At 42.8% G+C, this 27,536-nt stretch overlaps 1 long non-coding RNA gene across 1 annotated transcript in view; it reads left to right on the top strand.

The window, feature by feature from the left end:
- The window catches only part of LOC129383559 (uncharacterized), a 158,242-nt gene that overhangs the window by 57,906 nt on the left and 72,800 nt on the right, over positions 1-27,536 (top strand). Inside the window, exon 3 of the long non-coding RNA XR_011895970.1 lies at positions 12,125-12,238. This is a non-coding gene — a long non-coding RNA (uncharacterized lncRNA). The remainder of the gene's footprint in view (positions 1-12,124; positions 12,239-27,536) is intronic.

Below are 27,536 nucleotides of genomic sequence, written 5' to 3'. Positions count from 1 at the left end.
CCCACGAGCCCCATAAAGGCTCTGACATCCATTTTAGTTCACGGTTATAGAAAGCTACTGATAGACCCTACCTTTAGTTTGGAGGGCCACCGCGTTCCTTGTCCTACGACATTCCCTAAGGAGGTAACTTGCGAGCACCCGAAGTTGCACTTTTCGGCCGTTCCCGTGAGACCCGCACCTCGTAGACGTGCCAGCACCTTCCTTAAGTAGTCTATGTGTTCGTTCCAGCTGTTAGAAAAGATAGACACATCATCTAAGAAGGGGATCGCTTAATCTTGTGGGTCTTTCAAAACAATATCCATCAGCTTGGAAAAGCTAAGCGGTGCGTTCGTAAGCCCGAAACTTAACATTAGCGGTCAAAGTGTGTCAAACGGGAAAGTGAATGCGGCGTAGCGACTTGAGCTTTCTGAAATGGGCACCTGTCAGTGCCCCCTAACTAAGTCGATTGTTGAAATTTACTGGGCTCGGCCCACCCGTTCAGCTCGTTCTTCTATGTTAGGTGTGGGGTAAAGTTGTTCGCTTGTAATCGCATTCAATTTTCTATAGTCCACACCTGGCCGCCGCTCTTTCCGGCTCGCCTGTACGAGAATAATCGGGGAAGTGTAATCACTGTCTTCTGGCTGAAATATTCGCCACTCAAGCATTCGTTTGATCGCTACTTCCATTATTTCTCATTGACGAGATGAGGCCCGTTACGGTTTGGACTGGACGGGCTCGTCCTATGTCAACTGAATCTCATGACTAATGAGCGTCGTTCTCCCCGGCCGGCTACTGAAGTATTGGCGAAATTCCTCAAAGAGTTTCCGGAGGGCGCTTACTTGATCGGTTTCGAGACCCAACCGCTTTGCAGACAGATTCAGGTTGTCCTGTATAGAGCGCTCCGCATCTGTCACTGTCTCTAAAACTGGAAGTTCGACCGCTACTTCTTCAGACTCTTTGACCCCCATGTTCACAACCTCGGCCCTTCCACAATAGGGTTTAAATAAATTTCAGTGGTAAGTGATCCCTTTATTCCTTTTCCAGGAAAATTCTAGCTTGCAGTTAGTCTCAGATATCTTCTGGGTAGAACTTACGGGTACGTCCCACTGTATCTCAAGTTAGTTTTTTCGTGAAGGCCTTAGGATCATGACCCTGTCGCCTACCTTAAGTGTTCGCCTACGCGCATTTCTGTCATAGTACGCCTTCGTAGTTTCCTGGGCCTCTTTTAGGTTTTTTTCAACCAGTTCTCGCGGGACACTTAAGCGATCCAGCAACTTTAAAACGGTAACTCACCACCGTCTGGCTTTCAGTTGTGCCTTCCCACATTTCTTTAACATTTTGAGGGGGGAACGGATCATCCGATCGTACGCCAGATCAGAAGGAGTGAACCCCGTTGCCTTACGTGATACCGTTCTCAACGCGAACAGGGTTGCGGTAAACAGCCCTCCCAGTCAGCTTTGTGTTCATGGCACAATGCACGTAACACTCTCTTAAGCACCGAGTGCATCTTCTCAACGCTGTTTAATTGTGGATGGTACACGGAGCTGTCCTTCAGCCGCTCACCACACCTTTCAAGGAAGGTCGTGGTTAAAGCACTTGTAAATACCGCCCCCTGGGCAGCCTGAATCTCTGCAAGAAAACCTATTCCCGCAAACGCGGAAAACAGAGCATCGACTGTCTCTGTGGAGCTCAGTTCCTTCAAAGGAATCAAAGGAATCGCTTGAAGAAACTTTGTCGCGGGACAGAGGATGGTCAAAAGGTACTTGCATCATGATCAGCTCGGCGGCAAAGGCCCGACTGTGTCGACAACCAGCCGACGGAATAGCTCCATGATTAAGAGAACCAACTTTAAAGGTGCCTTGTGTTTATTCCCCGGCTTTCCAACTCGCTGAGAAGCGTCCCAGGACCTCACATAATTTTCCACATCCTTAAAGCATCTTGGCCAGTAATATTGTAAGAGAAGCCTCTCCTTCATTTTGTTGATTCCTAGATGGCCCGACCAGCTATTTCCTTGACACAAAGTCAGGAGATCCGCCCAATACGTCTCCGGAACGATTAACTGATCGAGGATATGGCCCCTACGATTGCGGCAGTGTCTATACAGCAGTCCTCCGTTTTCGTGGATGGTAACGTTGCACCTAGCTATGCCCTCTTTCTCGTTGTAGTGTAAACGTGTTAGAGTCTGGTCCCTTTGTTGCTCCACGCTGAGCGACTCCCTGGCCACCTGCACAAGCCTGTCAAAGCCGCCAGATGCAGGCAGGTGCAAGGTGCATGTGCAGAGCTGCTCTCCCATTCTGTTACTTCCACTGACGACCTCTCTTCACTACGCGAATTTTCTACGGGGATCATTTTAATTGGCACCTCTGCTTTCACACTGTTTTCTTTTTCCTCCGTTGTCCGAGGTTCTACTAGGAAATGCGCTTCCTCGCCTTCCGCCACCGCTGCGCTGGCATCCTTGGTCAGCTGAGCGGTAATTTTGCGTGCTCTCGAGCGGGTTAATGCCTGCACCCTTCCTTCTCCAAACTCCTGACCGCGCTCCCGTAACAGTTAAGCATGACCACAAAATAGCTTTTCACACTACTTATGGTTGCCTGGATGTTTTCGTCATCAATGCAACATACAGCTACATCGTCTGCATACGCCAGAAGCTTTACTTCAGTGCCTTGTGCATGAAACCGAAGAATGGTTTAATTTTCAATAAGACCGTTACACAATGTTATCGATACACAGGGTGTCGCAGGTAAATTTAGCCAAACCTTAAAAATATGCGAATGGCATGTAGCCGGATAGAACCAAGCTACTATTCGTTGACGTCGCTTGGAGATATCGCAATTATTTTTTTCATTCCGCCTAATTAGTTTGTTTGTTTTATTTATTTATTTATGTACAGCATACTGCAGACCCTAAATGGGTCCTAGCAGGAGGGGCAAAACAAAAAGACAACAAAAATAACAACTACAGAAGCACAGCAATTTGCATTGCAAGCAGAACATATAAAGAATAACGCATAGCAGGAACAAGAAACAATACATCTGCAACTTACAATAAGCAATTTTATCAAGGGCATCAACACTGGTTAGTAAATCAGTCGGTAGTAAATTGCATTGAGTGATTGTATGCGGAAAGAAAGAGTATTTAAAGATATTGACTCTAGCGTTGTACGCTGTTAGGGTTTCCACGTAATGCTTTCTTGTTCGGGATGTTCTGGTGGACTTATTAAGTGGATTAGGACTCATGTAGTGTGTTATTTTTTATTAGAAAAAGTGACTTCAATCTTTGAATTTTTTTAGTATTTCGAATGTCTGTATGTTATACTATGCCTGAGAGTGGGAAGAGTCGGTAGAGCGGTATTTGTTAAAGATAAATCGAACAGATTAGACAATTAGAGATTACACAGTTAGTCATGAGAAATAATCCACTTCTCATATAATATAATTAGATGAAAGGTGTCAATGAGAAAATTGTAGAAAAGCATGCAAAATTCCCGATTCAGCATTGTGTTGCTCGATACGTGCTACATAAAAGTGTGTTTCTAAGCGTGAAAAAAGCAGCCCAATACACACACTGGCTCGAGCGGCCAGTCGCGCGACAACTTCACGTGCATTAGCGTGCTTCTTTCACGAACGGAAAGGCACTTTTATGTTGCACGTATTGAGCTAAAGAAATCTGTATCTTTAGTTTTCAATGTCGCTGTACAATTTTCTCGTTGACACTTCTTATCTAATCATAATATGTAAGAAGTTGAATAATAATTTAATGGTAATTATTTAATTAGGCAAAATGAAAAAAAAATTCTGCATCCCCAAGCTAAGACAAACAGCATTATCTTGGTTGTGTTCCGCTACGTGCCATTCACATATTATTAAACTCTGACTAAAGTAAGTGGGGACAAGCTGCATAGTAAGCAATAGTGAGCGCGATAGGACATCCCTGGCGAGCAAAACGCTTCAGTTAATGGGGGCCCAGAAGCCTGATTGACTTTTAATATCGTATTACAGTTTCAATACGCCTTCAACACCGCTTAGGCTATGATAGTGCCCAGATTAACATGATTCAGCATATTGAACAAGATACTGTGATCAATACAGCGTAGGGCATTTTTTGAGGTCTAGTTGAAAGACAGCGACTCCAACTTGCACGGTGTCACAGCACTCCAGCACACTCCGCCCTTTGTGCATGTTCGCAGCAATGGGACGATTATGTATGCCGCACGTCTGTTGTGGTCCAAATACGCCTGTTATCTGTTATCTTCTTCTGAACACGTGGGTGGACGTTGAGAAAAAAATTATTCGCAGTTTGTTGCAGATATTGACCTGTAAGATGAGATTGATTTAAGTTTGTCATTGTCTTCCGTCTTTCGAATCTAAACTGTGTATGCTTCACTAACTGACGGACGTAGTCAATTTAACTTATGCGCCTCATTAAATATTGCCACCAGAACTCTGGGGTATGCTTACTTTAAATGTTTTATTGAATATAGGCCATCCTGACCTTGACACTTTCCGGGATTGAAGTTTTCCATGGCCTTTTGCACTTCAAGTTCTGTTGGTTCTGCGTCAAGTTCAGTCTTCCTCTGAGAGCCTCGAAATTTTTTCAAACAACAGTCTAATAAATTATTCACATATGAAGAACTTAAAGGCAAAACGCAACTCATAGCATCGAGTGAACGCGTCCTGTCCTCATTATGTGTGGCTTCGACTCCTTCATGCATGGTAAATTGAAAGTTCCTTCCTTAGATATGCTTTCAGTCCTGACTCACAGCCGTTCTAGTGGGCGTCTCTTCACCTGCGAAAGCTTCTGCGCTTACTCCCACCGGCGCTCCTCGAAAACGTTCTTTTTCGCACAGTCCAAACTTCCGCTTTGTCACCAACATATCTTCAGCATCAACCCCGTGCCGTTTGCAATCTAGTGCAGTTAAGTTTTCGTAAATTTCCTTGAGCCCTATTTTATCACTTCTTTGATAAACTATAATACTGTATCTTTCGATAGCTTTCTTTTTTATTCTCTGTTTAAAATGATCCCATTGTTTCCTCAGCCCATCTTCAAATATGACAGCTTTTAAACCGTCAACAAGTATTTGGTGAAATGTTGGCTCTTGCAGCAATGTTGAGTTATTTTTCGAAACATCCAATGAGAATGCAGCGGATTTTTTCTTGGGGCCTACTTGACAAGTTACCCGGGAGTGATCAGAAAAATGAACAGGAGTTATTGCGTAACCGTTACATTTATTCATCAGTTCAAACGACGAGTAGATTCGATCTAAACGCGCTTGACTGTGCTCCCAAGAATGCGGAAGTTTTCCCCTGGTGACACCTCAAAACATTCCCCTACATCACCAAGGTCAATGTGTCATATGATCTGTAGTGCGGTTTCATTGCGACTGTCGCCAGAAAACGCACAAGAAGTTCTATATTTAGCTTTGAGCAGGCGATAGAAATCCTGAAGATAATCATTTTTTTTTCCTTGCAAAAAAATCGTTCAGCACTAGCGAAAAAAAAAACTTCACTCATTCGTCTCTGCCGTTTGGTGCAAATACACAAATGATGCGCCAATGTGTTTTGTGGTAATAACCACAAGACACATTGTCAAATACAATAAATCATCCTAAACTGCAATAAATTACTTTTGCTACCTTCCAAATGACATGACTCATTCCATTTCTAAGTTCACTTTCCCGTTCTAAACGTCAATCGCCTTCTTGCATGATATTTAGTATTGCCCGACCTAAGCCAAAGATACTCGCCGTGGTAATGCCAAATCATAAAATGCGGTTTCCACATTTCTATGACTTACGTCGCGAAAACGAAGCAATCATCGCTGCCGTGCGAACCAACTAGCAAAACAAAGAAATGGTGGCATGGCATGAAGTGATCTGCCTTTGTCTGTCTTCATGATGGCAATGGTGACTTAGGCAATTATAGCGTTTCATCCTGCGGACACGCCATAGTGCAATTATTTAGCAACACTCCCAAAAGAAAATAATCTGGTATTGTTTCCGTCGAGACAATACTCATGGCACAGACCAGACCTGCGCGGAGTTTATTACCTCAAGTGTTCGAAAGTCACCCCCAGCACGTCGTTTTCAAAGGATTGAAGTAGCACATTGATTTTAAAAAAAATTTGCGGCCCTTGGTTCACTACATTTCAAATTCAATGGTTTTGAAGGATTGAGAGGACGTTTACAAAACTTGAGGAGGCGCTGCAATGTAACTATGAAATGCGCTGGTCAATAAGCTGTCAAGTAATCTCAGTAACGTTAGTACCTGTCGCGAAGAGGTGCGAGAAAACATATATCATCTACTATTGTCTTCTGTACTCAGAGCGAGGACTGTGCTGCGGTATTGGAGACAGTTGGCGGAAAAATTGGATGTTCCGCGACTTCCTCTGATATCGATGTTCTTCATCGACTCTCTACTAAAGATAAGGGCAAGAAAAACTTAATTGCTAGAGTCTGTTCTTAAACGAAAAAGAATGATTTTATCAGCAAACCACGAAAGGCAAGGCTCTGCCTCAGTGACATCGGCAAATATGACAACTTTACTATGTTTGTTAATAACCACTTGAACCCACGAAATAAGGCACTTTTTCTAAAGCAATGGTGCTAAAAAAAGGTAACAACTGGAAGCCCTTGTGGATGGATTAAGGCTAGAAAGACAAGTGTGAACCGTATGTGCCGCTTTGCTGATGAGTGTGACCTTTCTTATTTTAACTGACTGCCTGTATTCTGACCCTTCAATGTCATTACCATCCACCACGGATTCTTACTTGTCAACATCTGTACTGAATAAATTCATGAGCTGCGACTACCTTTCAATCATTCACACTAGTGCTAGAGATCTCCACAAGAATTTTACCCGCCGTGGTTGCTCAGTGGCTATGGCGTTGGGCTGCTGAGCACGAGGTCGCGGGATCGAATCCCGGCCAAGGCGGCCGCATTTCGATGGGGGCGAAATGCGAAAACACCCGTGTACTTAGATTTAGGTGCACGTTAAAGAACCCCAGGTGGTCGAAATTTCCGGAGTCCTCCACTACGGCGTGCCTCATAATCAGAAAGTGGTTTTGGCACGTAAAACCCCATAATTTTTTTTTCCACAAGAATTTTAATGATTTTCAGCAGCTGTTTTCGACACCTTACAACACCTTTCTAATTGTATGTGTGTCTGAAACCTGGCTTAGTAAAGCTGGCAAAAATCTATTCTGCTTTAACTCATACATTTTGAGTATTCTTATAGAGAAACGAGTATTCACGGTGGTGCAGCCATATTTGGCTCATATAACATTACGTACAAACGCCGCCATGACTTGGAGTTCAATGTTACTAACTGTGAATCTGTATTTGCTGAATTTAATTCCCCGTCTTCTGTATAGACAACAAGACATGTTTGGATGAATTTATCGCTCACCTTCTTTAGTTAGTGACTTCTGTAGTGCCTTTGATCAAGCCATGGAACAATATCATGCGCTAATTGTACCTCAATATTCACGGGCAGGATCAACATTAACCACATGGATACCACTTCATCTAATTATTCTAGTTATTCAAACATCTTCCATAGTTTTGGGTATACATGTTTCATTACTCTCCCTACTGGATGTCCTAACATTGCCGCTGGCGCCTTAATTGATCATGAATTATCGAACCTAACAGTCCCGCCTGAAGCTGGCATTGTCACCACCGATATTACCGATCACTATCCTAACGTTCTATGACTGCTCAATCCCTCATACATATCTAACACTCCATTCTAAAGAGTTGTACTTGACAAAGGAATGTTCCTTGCTAGCGTAAATAAAACGGACTGGTCGGAAGTTCTATCAACTAATGATCCTCAAAAAGCTTCTTCGCTGTTTTCAACTACATTTTCATCGTATTTCAACTCACACTCTCATAAAATAAAACAGAAAAAAGGTGTAGTCTTCACAAAATCTATGGCTTATAGGATGCCTTCTGAAAGTAATGCGTTCTCGTGAAAATTCGTGTAAAAAAGCTAAGTAGCAACCTTTCAATACTAAACTACTTGTCGGTTACAAAAACTCCCTTCCTCCACAACTGATAAGTGCGAAGAGGAATTATAACGAACAATAATGATAGAATGTGGTAATAGCATTAGGAAAAAGTCGGAAATAGTTAACGCCTTTTTAAACCGTAACTCTCAGAACGTCCTTTCTAGAGCCTTTCACTGTGAAATGGCGCACAATATTCGCATTTTGTGATGCTTCCTTCAAATACACTTCTGATTCTGCTTCATGCTGTAAAATGTCCTTTAAACGCTTACCATATTAATATTTCGTTTTTCCAACGACACCTTATGAAATAATTTTAATAATTACGACCCTTGAAGCCACTAGTGCCGGCGTCGATAACATTCACGCTTACCACAATAAAATTATCGCACAAGATATCGCTGACCTTCTCTCAGCTACCATTAACCTGATTTTCACCGCCGATGTTTTCCCACGTGAACTCAAACGCGGTCGAGTCATTCCTCTTTTCAAAAAAGGTGAACGCACGCTTACAAGGTATAATAGACCCATTTGTGTCCTTCCATTTTTAATAAAGTTATGAAACAACTTATCGAAAAGCATCTTGCCAAATATATAGATCAATTTAACATTTTTCCCCTTATCGGTATGGCTTTCGTTTTGGCGTTTCAGCTAATCTAGCACCTGTATCTCCTACTGATTACCTCAAAAAAGCGATTGATGAAGGCACATATGTAGCCTCGATATTCGTTGACCTAAACGAGGCCTTCGACACAATTAATCACACTATTCTTTCTGTTAAATTTGAAGTCATTGGAATAACTGGTACGCCACTACTTTTAATGCGCAGTTACTTACCAGAAAGAAAACAAGTCATTAACATTTCTGGGTACTATGCTAAAAAAGCTACTGCTAACATTGGTGTATCACAGGGGTCGCTATTTGGTCCCCTACTTTTCATAATTTATATTATTTATCTGCCTAGTTGCCTTTCCTCATCGAAGTGCATTCTGCACGTTGAAGACGCTACTATATTTAGTCCACCCAATTGTGTAACAACACTATCAAAAGAGCTAAACGCAGATCTCTGGAAAATTCCCACATGGTGTGAACTTAATAGGCTACACATTAGCAATAATAAGACCAATTTTGTCGTCTTTGCCTCGCATCTGTGATCGCTTGAGCTGCTTCAGTCTATTTCCATCAACAATCACCTAATCACTGCAGTGGATCATTGCAGCTATTTACATACGGAATTTTATTACCACCTTAAATTTCACTTTCACATAGCTAATGTAAAAAAAGAAATCTGGATATGGAATACGCGTTTTAATTAAAGTACAGCCATATTTCTCATTTTGTACTCTCAGATCGATTTATTATTCTTTCGTTCATATTAATATTAACCATAACAATGAATCATAGGGAAACACTTATAACAGTCACCTAACTTCGTTGCAAGTCATTCAGAATCGAGCTATTCACCTAATAGCATCTTCACCTCGTAGCAATAGCGCAAGACTGTTATTGCATGCACATAATACTTTGAATGTGTCTGATTAGTTTTCGGCCCACTACTTTCTGTAATGCCTTTTGGCCTAGAAAGTACGTTAAATAAATAAATAAATAAATAAATAAATAAATAAATAAATAAAACCTCCCCATATTTATCTTTAGGGCATTCAACAATGATATGCCAGTAACCATCATACCAAACACATCCCTTACTAATATAAACAATACTAGATTTGCAGTAAATATGAAATTCATTTTACCCTACATTCGCACCAACTATGGTAAGCAGTCATTACATCTTCAGCTTTAGCTGTCTGGAAGACATTTCCTTTAATATTGCTCGAAGCCCACAGATTTCATACAGAACTTAAGCACTTTCTTTTAGCTTCCTCCGACTTTCCTATTCTAGTGTAGTATGTGTTGTGATCTTTACATTAACTGGACTGGACTTTAACTTTGTTTCTATATTTGTCTACCGCATTTTTAAATTTTTTTCTTAAGGTCCCTCTATAGTTTCACCTATTGTTGGCTAATCCGAAGCCTTGTTATTGTTTAATGCATTCATCTGCTGCTTCTGTTCATTTATGCCTTGTCTCCTAAAAATCTTCATTAAGGTAAATTTTACATGCTGTAATTGTTGTTTGTATTATTAATTCTAGTCACCATGCACAGGAGGTCCTATTCACGTTTTTAACCATGGGACCTTCTTCTGTATTTATTTATTATGATTTATCCCCATTTTTGTCATGAATAAACTGATTCTCATTATGAGTTTGATTCTCCTTCGAACCTCTATCGTCGGCATAGGTGCACACTGACGTCATATATCGTGTATGAGCGTATATGATGTCTAATTCTGATTCTACTCTTCAATCTTCCCCACACCATTAACTCTCAAGGCTGCCTAATCCGCCAGGTGCACTTAGACGTTTGAGTCATTCTTGTGCGCTACATGTGTTTTCATTTCGCTAGCATGTTTTGCGATGTATGCGCCGAGTAGCGAGTGATCGAAACACGCGATAGTCAGTAGCAAAATGGTTTGCGTTTCCAAGTACCTTCACTAATGCACTTTGTACAGCAAATAGGAAACGCAATTGAAGTGATCAGGCGTATATGAAAGGGAATACTTAAGGCCTTTTTTTTGAGTTCTAAATGACGCCCCCTCTTAGACCTAGGCAGCTGCGAAACAGGAAGAAAGTACCTAAAACCATAGACAAGTCGTAAGGGAACACATACCATATGTTGCCTCACAATATAGCATTCTCTAATACTTCGAAAGCTCAGCGTCCTTAGATAGACATGAGCGATGAGTTCTGACAGTTTCTTGACATCATGACAATTTAATTTTAAGCATTGACATTCGACGTTGATTTGCTGTTACCTACGAACCAACTCAATAAATATTTCATTGTGCTTAGCTAAACATTACGTTGGCACTTCAACAAGGCATTTCCCAAATATTGAGTATCATGTCGCTTTCTATTGAATTTATAAAATGATTTTGGCTGTAGCTAGTCCTGTATCTTTTATCACATATTTGTTGAGCTTCTCTGCCTTTGACCTACTAGAACCGATGGTTTGTGACATCACACCATCGATTTGTGCCTAAGGCCTGAATATCAAGACGTTTCGTGCATATACACTTAATATAAATGCCAAGATCGCATCATTATTGGACACTGAGCAACAAAAAGGATGAATAGCTGTTATAGACTAGCGATAAACAACCTATGAGTCATCGTCTGTGTTCGCCATCTTACTCAGTACGCAGAAACAGTAGCAACCCCCTCAACCACCCCTGCTTGCTTCGCAGTTTCTTGCATTTCGTGATTCTGCGACATGGCCCACCTCGCGTGTTCTTAAGGGATCGCGGAGGGCAGCTCATCACCGACGCTGCAGAAGAGCTGCTTCGTCTGTGCGGTGTGCATTTCCGATACTCATTGCCGTATTGTCCACAGACCTATAGTGTTGTTCAGCGGACGAATCGAACGCTGACAAGCATGCTAGTCTTGTACGTATCCTCTGACCACATGAATACAGAGGTTGAAGAAGAGGACGATGATGGTCCGTGCGGCGAGCAGCAGTGTTTTAACAGCTATCTTACCGATCAATTGTCTATGCCAGCATTAATCTGGAAATAAACAAACGATACTCCGTAACAATTCTATTACGGGGCCGAAAGGCAATATCACGCTTATAGATTCTCCTAGCAAGTTTGACACACATCCGATGTATGTCACATACCAAACGCCCTTGTGTGCTGACTGTGTGCGACTACAGATGAAGACCCTGAAGACCGCGACTGTGCTGTGCCTTGTGCCCTATGCGTTGACACACAGCACACCTGGGACCACGTGTGTAAGAAACTACTCAAGCCCAAATATACCCCAATAAAAACATGCAGGCTTGCCCCGGTGTGAATGCCGCTACGAGAGAGTAAACATTGCTGTGACGAGATGTAAATAGCCAGACTTAAAGTTGTTTGTTTTGGCTGCTAGATAATCGTGTACAGTGACGCTAACTATCCGTCTGAAATGAAATAATATAGGATTTTTTTTATCGGCCAAACAATTGTGGGCTACGATTTTCTATATGTGCGTTTTCTTCAACAGCAGAATGCACCCTTATTCATTGCATCTTCTTCCAGGTGAAACCATTTTCTAGAGTCAACGGCTACGACGCGCGCAAAGAAATAAAATGACAATATGGCAGTGTGCGTTGTTAATTGCCATGGTAAGCTCTGTGTCATCTATTTGCGATGGTAAGTTAAACATTTGCTATAGAACTGCACTTTGCGTAATCTTGTAGGCTAGGTCATATCTTTTTCCTATTCGTAGAATTGCCCCAAAAATTACTTTTATATTTAATAGATAAACTGTCAGAACTCTTTAGCATTCAAATTTTCAATTAATGTGACTCCGCGCAACCGTAATCGGCATTATGCGGGATTATGCATAGGCGGCATTAGTTACGCTTCCAAGACGTCGTAGTGCATTTGCCTGACGCTGGTATGGATTTCTCTAAATATCTAATTATGTATTTGAATCTTATTGCCAATGAGAATCTGGAGATTCGGGTGAAATAAGTGCTTACAAAACCCATACGCTTGCAAAACATGCTTTGAAACAAGCGAGAGTGCTTTTACTTGGTCTAAATAGATCTAAAGCAGACGAAAACAGTTATGACAACAAGCAGCTTCATGAATGGAAGCTCCAAAAAGACGGAAGCACAGAATGGTCGAAAGCAAGCTCTCGACACCCCCCCCCCCATTTCCTCTTCATAGTGTATACTTTTCTGATGCTCAGTGGCCATGGTGTTGGGCTGCTAAGCACGAAGTCGCGGGATCGTATCTCGGCCACGGCGACCGCGTTTCGATGGGTGCGAAATGCGAAAACACCCGTGTACATAGATTTAGGCGCACGTTACAGAACCCCAGGCGGTCTAACTTTCCGGAGTCCTCCGCTCCGGCGTGCCTTATAATCAAAAAGTGGTTTTCGCACGTAAAACATCAGAATTTAATTATTATTTACTTTTATGGACACTAATTTGCATTGCAAGCCAAATACACAGGTTGCATTAGTCGAATACATCAATTTATCAGAAGCAACTAATTCAGATTTTGTGAATGAAGCATAATCACTTTTGCTGAACGCCTTCTTAATTCAAGAACTGCGAGAGTGTGTTCTAATAATTTCGGAAGGAACTGGCCATTTTCATGGACATTAAAAGTATGTTTGATAATATAACATGCAACAGGTAACGGCATATACTTAGTCAATTGAATCAATCAGATATTTATCTTGCGCAGTCGGACAGGGCACGTATATAAAATATTCAGACCAATGGCCTTTCCGGTTGGTATCTGGTACAATACAATCACTGTAGGTGAGTCAAACCAATTAAAAGTTTTATTTCTACGACTGTATTACACATATCTTCAATAAGAGAATAAAATTTCTCACAGAATCGGTCGTATTGTACAACACTCACCCGCCGTTATGTAATGCGCCATGGAGGCCTTTAGACCAAGCAAGCGGCTGTCGCCGCCGAGCCAAGCCACCTCAGACGCATCCGGCGTGTCAAGGAACGTTCCTACCACACATGAGTGACCACTAGGGGGGGCGGGGGGAGGCGTATGCAGCGACGCCCGCACTTCTCGCGTTATTGGACGACAGACTGAACTCCGTAGTATGCCACTTTGTAAGACTTTATACGCTAGAAGATAATCTGTGCTAGAGAATATTACTGGTGTATGTGTAAGATAATAGTGTGAATTATATGTCCGCCTGTGGGCAACCTGTCCCATTACCGCCTTAGGCTCTTTTCTCACCGCTGCGCACATCAACAAACGTGATGGTCCACGTTTTCTGGCGTCCGCGACAGGACTCAACTCTCGTAACACCTTTGAGATAATCACTTTGTTCGAGTGCCGTGGTTGAGGATGAATGCCGAAGTATTGATATGTCCCGGTAAAGAGTTAGGACTCACAGGCGAGGCATACCAGCAATGGATGGATGAGAAGCGGAGCAAGGAAAAAGAACGCCGTTCACAAGAGCGTGAGGCTGCCAAAGAGGACCATACACGAGAGTTAGAGCGGCAAGCTGGAGAACGCCAGTTGTTGGAACTGCCGCTGCGCGTGTAAGAATTGCATCAGACAAGTCATACAGTCTCAGCCGACTCAAGTGATCGGTAAGTGAATAATCAAGGTTTCTGAAACCCGCACAAATTAATTCCTGTGTTCAATGAAGCTCGGGATGAGCTCGACGCATAACATCCAAAGGTTTGATTGAGTGGCCAGAGGCCAAGGGTGGCCTAGAGAGAAGTGGGCCCTGTGTCTTTGTGCTTAACCGGGGAGTCTCTCACTGTCGTCGTGCGCATGTCCACTGAAGACGTGGCTGATTTTGCTAAGCTTAATGCTACAGCGGCTTCGATTTACGGAAGAGCGCTATCAAATCAAGTTCCGAGAGGCTAAACGCGACAATGGCGCCAACACGTCGCCAATTTGCAGGCAGGCTGCACGGGTATTTTGATCACTGGCAAGAGTTGGCCAAAAGTGAAAGGACGTAAGACGCCTTGAGAAACAATGTTGTCTCCGAGCAATTTTTGCGACGATGTGACCAGAACGTTGCCATCTTTCTGAAGGAGCGAGCTTGCAAAGGGGATGGCAGTTTGGCGAAAACAGCACATCGCTATATGGAAGCGCAACGCCTCACAAGTCTGGCTAGGTGTCGAGAAGAAAAGGTGTATGTGAAGAGTGCGACGCAAACTAATGAGCCATCAAGCGGTCAAGCGAAGCCCCATTACTTCATATGCAACAAGCGAGGACACAAGCCATCAGACTGCAGGACTAGGATTGGGGGTCTAACGCTGGGACCGGTAGGAAAGGTAAAATCATAGGCATGGATCGAAAAGCTTTACCAAAGAAATCCGAAAGAAAGCAACCAGGCTTCGTGTTGTGTCCCTGAACCTGACCGAACAACTGAAGAAGATAGGCGGCCAAAACAGCGCACACATGCTGTAAACACCGCGGTTCTGAAAAGATTCGTTCAGGTGCGCAAAGCACCGTTGGGCCAAAACTACGAACAGAAGGAATGCCGACAGCAAAAGGGCGTCTAAAAGGACAGCCCGTAACTGTGTTGAGAGATACCGGTTGCGACAGTGTCGTAGTAAAACGCTCTCTTGTGCCAGCCAACAAGTTTATTGGGGAAACGCGCACTCTTTAATTATTAGATACTTCTGCACAATACCTTCCCGAAGCTAAAGTCCCAGTTGACTGTCCGTTCGTTAAAGGCACTGTGCGTGCCATATGCATGCTGGCGTCCATTGTATGATGTTGTTCTGGGCAATGTTAACGGTGCTTGCCGCTCTCTTGCGTCACCTGGAGGCCCAGTTGCGAAGATGGAGCGTACCGCACTATATTGCCAAGAAAATACTGAGGGTAAGCCGCACGACAAGGAGAAAACCTTCCCAGTTCTGCATGCTACTGTAGTTGCTGCGTCTCGTCACATTCCCTTGCATCAAGGCTGCCAGCAGCCCTTGTAAACCCGCTAGACGTCACTGCCGATGCACTGGCAAAGTTGCAGATGGACGATAGAAGTCTCAGTGGTTGCTTCGCGGACCTGGGCAAGACCAAAACCACGCGATCTGACACCGTCACATTTATACTACTGAATGATATCCTCTTACGGCGTTATAAATCTGCGACAAAACAGAAATCGCGCAGCTTGTTGCTTCGAGAGACCTTCGGTGTTGCGTCCTGAAGATAGCGCATGAAAGAATCCTATCTGGTCATGAAGGGACGAAGAGAACGGCCGACAGCGTCTCAGAAGATTTCTACTGGCCTGGCGTCCAAGCAGATGTCAGCCGGTTCGTGAAATCATGCGACATTGATCAGAGGGCTATCCCAAAACACCTGGTAGGACGCGCACCTCTTCGAAACATGCGGATAATCAATACTCCGTTCCAGCGAGTCACTATTGATATTATCGGACCACTTTCCCTACTTCCGCTAATGGTAACCGATTTCTTCTTACCATGGTAGACTTCGCAACACGTTACCCAGACGCAAGCGCTTTACCAAGCATTGACTCCGAAAGGAACTCCAAGCCATTGCCGGTGATGTTTTCCCGCGTTAGAATCCAACTGGAAACAGTTACCGACCGAGGTACACAATTCACCTCACAACTCATGAAGAGCTAAGCCGGCTGCTTTCCTTTAAACAATTACCTACTATTCCATACCATCCAATGACAAATGGCTTAGTGGAACGTTTTATCTGAACGTTGAAATAAATGACTCAGCGAATGTGTCAAGAAAGTCCCAAAAACTGGGATCGATACTTGGCCCCACTGCTTTTCGCGTACAGACACGTCCCACAGACAAGCTTGGGCTTCTCACTTTTTCATCTCCTTTATGACCGTTACGTACAGGGACCGATGACCATCCTGAAGAGCTTTGGTCGAGGAAACATTTGGACGAAGAGACCACAACGATGTATGGCTACGTAGTAGAGCTGCAAGAACGGCTGCAGCAGACATATCAACTAGCCTACGAGGAGCTTCGACAAGCGAAGGTTGCACAAAAATAATATGATCGCAAGACAAAAGCGCGCCACATTGCCGTGGCAGACATCGTATTATTGTTGCTGCCATCCGAAAACAACAAGTCAATCCTAACGTGGAAGGGACTGTTTACCGTTCTGGAGAAGAAAAGCGACCTTGATTACGTCGTTGACGTTGGCACGCGAATAACTGCTTTTCATATAAATTTGCTTAAACAGTATGAGGAAGAATGTCCCTTTCCGTCGGCTGATTACCAAGCCGCAGTAGCTGTCAACACTCGTGAAAGGAAGGGAACGACCCGCCACGTATTGCAATGAAGCCGAAAGAAACTTTCCAGGACGTAAACATTGCCACGGATTTGATTGCTGAGCACGCCGTAGAAGCAACGGAAACACTGTCTACGTTCCAAGATATATTCTCGGACATACCTGAAAAATTCCACCTTGTAAATTGCCAACTAAGTGAGACAACGGACACACCGATGCATTTCCGGCAAGATTCGGTACCTTTTGTAATCGAAAAGATCGTTGAAGATGAAGTGCAAGAAATACTAAAGCAAGGGATTATTTAACCGTCGAACTCGGCATACATGTCCCCGGTGGTGGTAGTGAAGAAAAAAGAATGCAGCATGCGCTTCTGCATTGATTTTAGACAAATAAATCACGTGTTCGTCATGGGTAACGAGCCTATACCACGAGTAGACAGGATGTTCGCCAAGCTGGGCAGCAGTCGGTACTTTTCTAAGTTCGACTTTACGAAGGGGTATTGGCAAGTGCCCATGCATCTCGAGTGAAAGCACATGACAGGCTTCCAATTTTCGTCGTGTCTCCATCAGTTCTGCTTTATGCCTTATGATTTTAAAAAATCTCCAGCTGTTTTCACAAGGCTGATGAGAAAAGTAATGGACGGTATCCCCAATATCTACCACTAATTCGACGACGTCTTAATTGCCACCAAAACATGGAAACAACATGTTCACACCCTTCGACGTTTCTTCCAGCAAGACAAAAACGCCTGTCTAACTATCAATCCCTCCAAAAGTGAAGTTGGCTTAGTTTCTCAGGGGCCCATTCTACGATCTCCAGATTTAGAACAACCATTTATCACACGTACAGATGTGTCATCGACATGCCTCGGAGCTGTCCTCCTACAACACCACGGAGGTGTTGTGTACCCGGTTGCATATGCAAGTAGGAAACTGCTGCCCAGAGAAGTACACTACTCCACCATGCAATGGGAAGGCCTCGCCCTTGTCTGCGCGAGGCCTTCATGTTTATCTTTGTGGAAAGCACTTCCTTCCTGCGCTGGAGTTTACTGATTATGGCATATGCCCACTCTCGTATACAACAAAGGCAGTGACAATTTCGGAGCCAACTACCTAAGCATTGTGTCTTAGTTATCCAAGTTTATATGTGTGTACATAACTTCTGTTACTGTTTATATGCAAGTGCGTGTTTTTCTTTTTAATACTGTGGCAAATGTGTGCAACCTTTGAACTCTGTCCGTGCAACAAGATCTCCTGCTTCAAGCCCCCTCTGCATGGCAAAGTTGTTTAAAGCGAAACGACTTTCTTGTATGATGGGTAGTGCGGTGAAAGGCGACGACAATGGCAACTGCACATGCGGCACGACGCGGGAAGTAAGAGAGGAGGAAGGTTGGTTGCAGAAGAAAAAGAAAGAGGAAGACACGCGAACGGGCAGCGGCAGCCAGGAGGGCCGATCGAACGAGGGCCGGGCGAGGTTCGTGGAAGGAGTCCCGTGAGGGCTACCGGGATGTACCGCTGGACAGCGTCGGGATGGGTCGCGAGCCACCAAAACAAGGTCCTGCCCTTGTGACGTGCCTGGCCGGGTGCTGAGATCTTGCAGTTCGTGTGCGCTCCGAAGTCTCGTACTCTCGGAGTTCCGACGTCGGAATCTTTAGCCACTAACCAAACGGCTGTCGCCGCATCCCCGTCGCCGCCTATCCAAGCGGCCTCTGGCGCATTCGGCATGTCAACGAAAGTTCCTACCACACGTGAGCGACCACTGCGGGTGGAGGGGGGGGAGGGGGTATTCGGCGACGCCCGGACTTCACGCGTTGTATGGCGAGTGAATGAATTCCGTATTAGGCCACGTCGTAAGACTTTGTACGCTAGATGATACTCAGTGCTAGAGGATATTACTTGTTTATGTGTAAGAGTATAGTGTGAATTAAATGTCCGCCTGTGGCAACCCGTCCCATTACCGCCTTGGAGTCTTTTCTCACCACACTGCACGTTAACCAACGTGATGGTCCACGTGATTAGTCACTCACCGTTCCGAATCAGACAACTGGAAATATTTAATTTACCATGAGATGCTTGTATAGCATGCCGACTTCGGAACGTAACTGCTTCATCAGAAATGAGCGAGCTCCTATATTTTATGTTATGTGCTAAATATGCGATCCCGTAAATTGAAGCACGTGCAACTCATCGCACATGTCACTTGAAGTTCTACGTGTGAAAATCCTATTATTGCTTACATCGCTCGCGAAAACAAAACGAAGCTGTGAATTAAATTCTGTACTATAGTCCCAATATTTAAGAGCATTACGGTAAGTAAACGGCTTCGAAAATATCAATGGGCACGAGCCAAAGTGTTACCAATAAGAGAATTTTTTTTGCAAGCAATGTGTGCTTCCTTTGTTTCATCTAAAATGAAATCCCAACGGACGCCTACTTTTTATGAGATGCAAAGCTATTATTTTACAGCAAATATTTTAGTGCAACTTGACATGGTTGATAACGTTATGTTTGTTTTATCCTGTTAAATGAAGTTTGTTGTTCAGCAAGTTTATATTTAAAGAAAAGGTGGGAGACGTTATGTAGGTTGCACAGGCAATATTTTAGGAGTCTTGGAGGTAAATAGCACCTAACCGAGCATTGATAAGCACTGGTCTTCTGGTGGTGTAGAGGTGTGAAAAATAATTAATGGACACTAAATAGAAACATTATTTCTTCTGCGTCAGTAAATTACCCTTCTACAACACCAAAAACACCACGCTTACCACGATAAGCCTCTTGGTAAGCCAGAAAAAGTGCCAGAACGAATAGCAGGTCGGAGATGCCTCCTTGAAGTTCCTGCACCTGGTCACTGCGACGTCATGGATATCGATGGCATCTTCTAGGGCCTACTTAATTATATAGCGGTACAGACTGACTACATTGTGTTCTACAGGAACCGAATATAAAACATGGCAAGTTTTGGAAACCTTTACTCAGCCACTGCGGCCCAAATGCGAGAACATATACCTTGGAATCCCTGACCTCACACTGACGTACCGGCATCGGGGTTGCGGCGCGAAATTCAAATGCTGATGCTTCGACTTTCATTTTCTCACCTAATAATCGAAATAATATTTTGAAATGACTGCCTGCAGGGTTCTCAAACAATAGTTTATTAGACTAAACTGATTTATTGTTTAGCTTTAGTGTCCCTTTAAGCACCTACAAAACCGCCACCCTATCATTGGAAAGTGAAATGTGGCAAAAGTTTATATTTCAAAAGACTGGGTGCCACGTAGGGAATATATGGCCCAAAATTATTAAGCGTAGGGCTTAAATACGAATTGCAAATGTATTTACTTAATTCTCATATGTCCATCTTTTTTCACATGCTACATACACGTAGTAGCTTTTCCCGATCCCCTCGGTTACCTGAATGAGATATGCTTTTTTTATATTCAATTTAAATTGGGCCAGAGACGGTTGTGGATAATATACAAAAAATATTGGACTGCGTAAGATTTGCATACATTTAGTTAACAATTGCAAATTGCAGAATTCTGGAGCATCGGGCCCAAGATATTTACCAAATATCCTGAAACTACTGAATCTACTCCCATTTAGAAATTTTGGGTCTACAAGGTACGTTTTGTGAGCGATCTGCCGGATATTTTTTATAATCGCCGCAAATAACGGGCCTTCTGAAATATTGTTCAAAACAGCGCTTGAAATTATACAGGGGAGTTGTAAGCACTGTTTATCGATCCATGGTGTTAAGCATCCCAAATCAGCGCTAGCACTATGACAGATAGTCTAGTGTTCAAATTGGCGGTAATTCTGGCAGTCTAGGGTTCTTTAACGAAACCTGAACCTTACTACAAGAGCGTTCATAAACTTCCTATTTTTACAAATGTGGCCGCTGCGATTTGTGATAACAAAACGCTGCTGCGTGCTCAAAAACAAACAGCCATAGTCACGGCGCCACAACGACGGGTGCACACACAATGCTCCCCGCTCTCTCGAGACAGCTGTGCACGATTTGAAATTCCGACGAGTGAAAGCCCATGTTAGGGTTAATGCATTGAGAGCCTAGCATTTCTAGCCATAATGAAGCCTTTGTAAATATTTACTGAATACTCGTTTTCTCCTCACGTTTGTGTACAACACTAAGTCCATAGGTTGATTTACCGGTGGCTTCGGTGAAATAAATGAGAAAACATGTTTATATTCGGTGAAAATAAGGGGCAGGGCATTTGTTTATTATGAGTAGGTGTATTTCTAACTATTATGATGTTTGTCTGTACCTTACTGCATTTGCCGTAACATATGCATGCGCTGCTGTGCGTTCCAGGTGTGTTCTACGACGGTTGTAGGCTTTAATTCGCTGTTCTAGAATAATTATGGGATTTCTTCATATCAGAGATGGTAAACCTTGTTGATCAACATGGCTGATGTGCGTCCGAAGTAAAAGCGCCTGGTTAACTTACCGCTTTTGAAAGACAACTCTTCAGCCTGAGACTATGACACTTATTCGCAATGTTTCCCAGTGAACTCCGAGAAATTTATCTGACACCGAGTTCACGTATTGTTGAAATGGGAACGGCGGAAATAGGAAGTTAAAGGTACTGTGTCGCAAAACATTTACGCATCTGGCTTAATAATTATCTTCGAAAATAGGGAGTGCATCACAAAAATCAGAGTGGCACTGATTTGTTGTTTTGCAACAATACGGGAAGTACATAAAGACTGCTCGTCGCATGAAGTTTAATGTGGAGTCTTTTTAATGGGTTAATGAGGACGTTAGACAAGTATCATGTGCATGCTTTTTGGGTATTCTTGGAGAACAGGTTACGACACCGTGTTACTGCATGAAATGGAGTCCGTAATATCAACTGCAATTCGTTTACAGCCAATTGATATCGAAAGGGTTCAGGTTGAAAATAACATCCTCGCTGGAAATACGGCAGCCAGCTTGCAAGGTAGCACGGGTCTTCTTTGTTGCTTTTCTGCAGAAATGAAATTTCGCCTTTTTCATTTCACCATTGGTTATCACCAATCAATTACCTAAAAGTCAGCTACTGAGAGTGCTGGATATTGTCCACTACACCAGCCAGACAGAGCTCTGTTTCCTGCATAAAATATGAAGATTCTTGATGGAAGGGCAAAGTAAACATTAATTATATACAGGCGAAGATATTGTGCTTAATATAGACCATGTCGTGTAAGCCTTGAATGAATAAATGGCAAAATGTAGTATATCAAGTCTCTATATCGCTTTTCATCCCTTGCGCCCCACATGTACAAAAACAGTTTATAGTTACTTTTGCCGCACTACCTTCCATTTTTTAGATATGCCATGCAGATTGAAATAAATATCCACCATGCTCCTATTTGTAGCAGGGACAGCGTTCATTGAGCATTGCCTCACACTAGTTTTCATCAGTTTTTATAAAGTATACGTTAAAACATCTGCATGCACGAAATATTGAGTATTTCGTCTTTCTTTCCGTAGAGACTAACTTCGTATTCTAGTATTTACTACAATTGCTTCCAATCTTCATCATGAGGAATAAATATGTTAGTGCATGTAACAGCGTTTTTTATGAGTCAGGCCAATATTACTAAATAATTTGGAGCTGCATTGATTGTAGTTGTTTATTTTCGTTTGAACAAGAGCTATTGAATCCAATTTTAGTATGGAAAGCATGAAATCAGTGATGCAATTTTAGTATGGAAAGCATGGAATCAGTGATTCCAGTACGCAATGTGATGTTATAGGTGTGCTGAGAGCATTCACGTCATCACTAATTTATTCTCTGCGTGATACACTTATTAGTGGTCTCACATACAGCATGCACATCTTAACAGTGAAGGTTTCAAAATTCGCCGATGCTAGAATGAAATTCATTCGTGAATAATTCACACGCGCAATGTGGAAAAGCATCTGATGGCATGAAGCGCGCCCCCGTCCCTCAAACGCGTCCAGAAATAAACTAAAGAGAACTTTACTGGAACCCATCTCACGATGACTGCCGATGGTAATGCGCTTGGCATTCAGTCAATACAGCGAGAAGTTTTGCCACCGTCGGAACGATTGTCGCGTGAGGGTGTATTGCAGCGAGACTGCTTTTTCGTCTCGATGATGATAATGATTATTTATTGGCATTACCTGTGAAACGGGGCGGTTAGGAATTGTCGCTTAGCCTACTTGAGCTACCCAAGTATGTTATACATGCCTTTCATTCAAGCCCATCTCTTATATCTTTTTCCTCTTCTACAAAACTTATATATATAATTTGTACAACTATCTAAGCCTGCAACGGATCCGGTCGTGTTTGCACCGACAGTGTAAATGTCTCTTTTCTATGTCGACTGGTGACAGGTTGATGCTTCCGTCCACTTTTCTTCTCATTCGTTTAAATTTCATGGTCATTTCTATTCTTTCTGCGCATCCAGTTCACTGTTTATCTTTCTCTCACTTACTCTTTGATGACTCCTGGTTGTCTGCTTACCCTTTCAATTGCCCCGCACTTGCTCGCCAAATTTCTGGACTTCTTCCTCCATTCTCTCTGCACGCTTCCTAGGTACAGAGACTTGTGAACTTCAGCTGCCCACTTATCTTGGTCTATGCTCCTAACTCTTTCTTCGAAACTAATTTATTTTGCGTTTCTCTGACTTCAAACGAGGCCCAACGCATGTTGTCCTTGGCTGCCTCATTTGTGGTTTCGTCGTGGGCTGCCGAAGCCAACTGGCCTACCGATCTACGGTTAATTTGCAACCGCAACAGGATATTCGATTTTCAGAACAGAATGGAATTTGCGAACGTTAGCGCTGCCGAGATAACTCCTTTCGTGATTCCACGTACCAGCTCATATTTAGTGCTGCCCCAAAGTTGTATGTTTTGTTTTTGCGCATTCCGCTTCTCCTTGTTCTTCAGACTATCTTGGTGGGTGCTTCAGTCAGTCTTTCTTTCGTTTATGTATACGCCGAAGCATTTATATTGCTTAACTATGGGTATGAATTGCTGTTGAGTTAGCACCACGTTATAACTCGTCTCTTCATTTAAGATCAAAATCACCCATTTCTCTGTGTTACACTGAATGCCTAGATTTGAGGATCCCTTGCCACACACGTGTCGGTATATCTCTTGCAGTTTCCGCTGGTAGCACTATGCGGTCCGCATACATCAGTCCGAAAACCTTCTGTTGCACCGTTTGTGCATTTCCCATGTATGATAAAGAATAATTCACTGCTTTCCGGTCGTCTTTCGATGTCCTTAACATAAAGCGTGAACAGCAATGAAGGCAGACTGCATCTTTGGTTCAATCCTTGTTGAATTTGCAAAACTCTGGTAAGTTTACGCCTTTCCCGTAGAATTTGTTCTCGGTTGATTTTATACGTCTTCCTCCGCAGCTCCACGAAATCGTCATCTATGACTTCATGCGTGAGAATATTTCCTTTTATTTGTAAAATAGCTTACAAGGGGGCCCCTGCATGGTGCATTGAGTTTGGTGGGCATAGAATCAAGCAAGAACATACAATATCGTAAGAATATGGGTGTAGAGAAAAAAAACGCACTAGCCCAGTGCACAGCCTGAAAATTAGAGAAACATATTAGCTACATACATCTCTTAGCAATCCCCTGTCTTATTTCTCGTAGGCTCTCCTAATACCTAGCAATTATTTCCATAAAGGTCCATACTGAGCTAGTGAAATCACTAAGCACACCGTTAATGCAAACATATCCTCTAATCGTGTGTCTGGTCCAAGCCCATTCTGTTGTTTTCCCAGTACATCATTTTGTCCACCCTATTCGGCATTTCTAATTTTATGGCTTGCATTGCCATTCTATAAATCACCTATGTTACTTTATCTGTACTGTCCGAGCTTCTCCCAGCCTTGTCACCTTACCCTTTGTAGATGCTCGTTTGTCTTTCCCGCCATCCAATCGATTTTTTCTTCTTTAAATCACGTGCTCAATGGCATTAGTCAGCTGCACCTTGCCCTTTGAAACGACGTTTTTGACAAGCTGCATTGAGATATCATCGGCTCCTGCAGCCGTGCTATTAGGGACACTTCCTTCTGCTTTTTCCAGAAAAAGATTTTCATGCTAAATTTTGATCTCTCAGGCGTCTGTTTTGGTCCCATGCTTTCTTTTGCGCTTAAGTTATCACTAATAAAGTATTTCGAAGATGTTACTGTTTTTATCTCTTATAGCACTGTGCCAACTATGTTCAAGCTCCAACTGCTCTTACATGGTTCCGCAATCTTTCTAGTGCACTTTTGTGTCTTTTGCGCATCCAACGTTCACTTGTGTATTTGTCTCATGCATGCGCTCACTCGCCTCCCTTTTCTTTTCTTGCTATTTGTTCCATTAAGGGCACCTGTTCTTCGCGTACTTCCAACTTTTGGGCTTCTTGATGATCCCTAGACACAGATGAGGCACTGGTACTGACTGGGGCGATTTCGTAGGCAACTGGAGTCATGGCCCGCAGCATGCGATATGGGCCAGTGTATCGAGAAAGGAGTTTTTCTGACAGGCCAACGTGGCCTATCTTTGTGCCTAGCATAATAAATACTCTATTTGAAAAGGTGATCGCGCACCAAATGAAGCGCTACCTAAACGAAAACAAACTTCTAACAGAATCGCAACATGGATTTAGGGCCAACAGATCAACGTCATCAGCAGTGTTAAAACTAACCCAGAGTGTATACACTGTTCTACACAAAAACGAGTTTGCCGTAGGACTATTTTTAGATTTAAAGAAAGCATTTGACACGGTCTGTCATTCCATACTTCTAAAAACATTACTAACCTATGGTTTTAGCGAAATTACAATGAACCTCTTTTCAAGCTACCTGAATCGTCGAAAAGAATATGTAAAATTTGGCTCCTTTGCTTCCCAGTATACTACTATGGTTACAGCAGTTCCGCAGGGATCAGTTTAGGGGCCATACTGTTCTCGTTATATATCAATGACCTCCCATCAATACTAAAGTCATCAAAATGTGTTGTGTACGCGGACGATACCACGCTATTATTTTCAGCCAAATCCCTTGGCGTATTGCAGAACACTATAAACAGCGAGTTATCAAACATATCAACTTGGTTTGACGTAGTAGTTCTGCGGAAACCCGCAAGGTGGAGAGCAGTAATTAATAAAGAAAAAATCAGACATCCACCTGTTCGTAACAATTGCTACAACGGAAACCCATACGGGTTCCTCGAAAGAAAAGCCTCAGAGTTGAAGAAAAAAATTCGTCCTGGACCAGGACGAATTTTTCTTCAACTCTGAGGCTTTTCTTTCGAGGAACCCGTATGGGTTTCCTTTGTAGCAATTGCTACGAACAGGTGGATGTTTCATTTTCCCTTTAATAATCAACTTGGTTTGCATGTAAAAAGGTAACACTAAACAGAGATAAGACAAAATACGTAGTATTCAACTCCCATTATTCCAGGGGTGACATAATAGGCATGCAAATTCAGCTTCTAGGTAGAACTATAGAACAGCTCGACCACATAGAATATTTACGGGTATTATTGGACTGCAACTTGAATTGGAGACCACATATATCCAGTATATGCGCGAAATAAGCTTCGGCTTGCTATTCATTAATAAAATGCAGAGAATATCTTCACCTTAGCGTATTTAAAGTTGTTTACTTTCCATATTTCACTGTCACATCATATACTGTTCTCAATCATGGTCTAGCCCATATGAAACATACGTAGATCCCGTCTTTCGGTTACAGAAACAGGCCTTGCGCATTATGACATACACAAGCCCACATGGTAATAGTGACATGGTGTTCGGTCGTCGCGGTATATTACCATTACCTCTGGCATGCGAAATGAATGTTGCCATTTTGATTAACAATATTTTACGTGGGAATCACTCATCACCAAGCCTGCTTATTACACCTAATCACAATACAAGGGTTGCAACAAATATAAATTTCAACCTTGCAATCACTCGTAACACGTATGGCCAACGACTACTTGAGTTTCATGGTGCCAGAATTTGGAACACAGTACCTCTTGAGGTAAAAATGGCCAACCATTTCGTGTCTGCTGTAAAAAAGCTATACCTATCAAAATGTACGTGATTTTCCGTCGGTCTGGTTATCCACTTGTTTCATACTGTGCAAGATCATTCCTTCTTGGATCTATTCAGAAAGCCTAAACACTCGAGTACAGACCTTCGCAAATATGTTACTTCTACGTATAATACGCTATTTCTTTTTTTGTGTGTGTATGTATTCTCCTGAAAGTTCTGTTTTGTTACTAGCGATTGATATGCACTGTTTTCTTTTTTAAGGGTTTTAATTGTGTGTATCCACCTAACTGTATTAGGTTGTGTCACTAATAACTAGATGTGCGCATGACATTGTAGCTACGGCTACATATATGAATATGGGCCTACACTATCATTTGGCTCCTGGCCCAACAGTTCCTTTGCACAAATTATTGTCAATGAAAAATAAACGAATTAAAAAAAGGACAACTCTCTCGTTGCTGCCGCCACGTTTCCTCACTCCAGCGTACTAACAGTGAGTTTTCACTGTCATCGAGCGGGATGTGTTCATGTTTGCTTGAGTGCGAATGACACTGTTGTGGGTAATTTACTTCGTAAGCGATTGTTTCCATGTTTATACGGACGATAAGTCAACGATACTTACTTGGTTTAGTTGTCTACTAATTTGTTATCCCAATAGATGTTTCGCCTTTCGACACACTGTCTTCTTTCTTTAGC

Source organism: Dermacentor andersoni, chromosome 8 (genome assembly GCF_023375885.2).
Source record: "Dermacentor andersoni chromosome 8, qqDerAnde1_hic_scaffold, whole genome shotgun sequence".
NCBI lineage: Eukaryota > Metazoa > Arthropoda > Arachnida > Ixodida > Ixodidae > Dermacentor > Dermacentor andersoni.
Note: the sequence above shows the minus strand (reverse complement) of the source record. Positions and strands in the feature narration are given on the sequence as shown.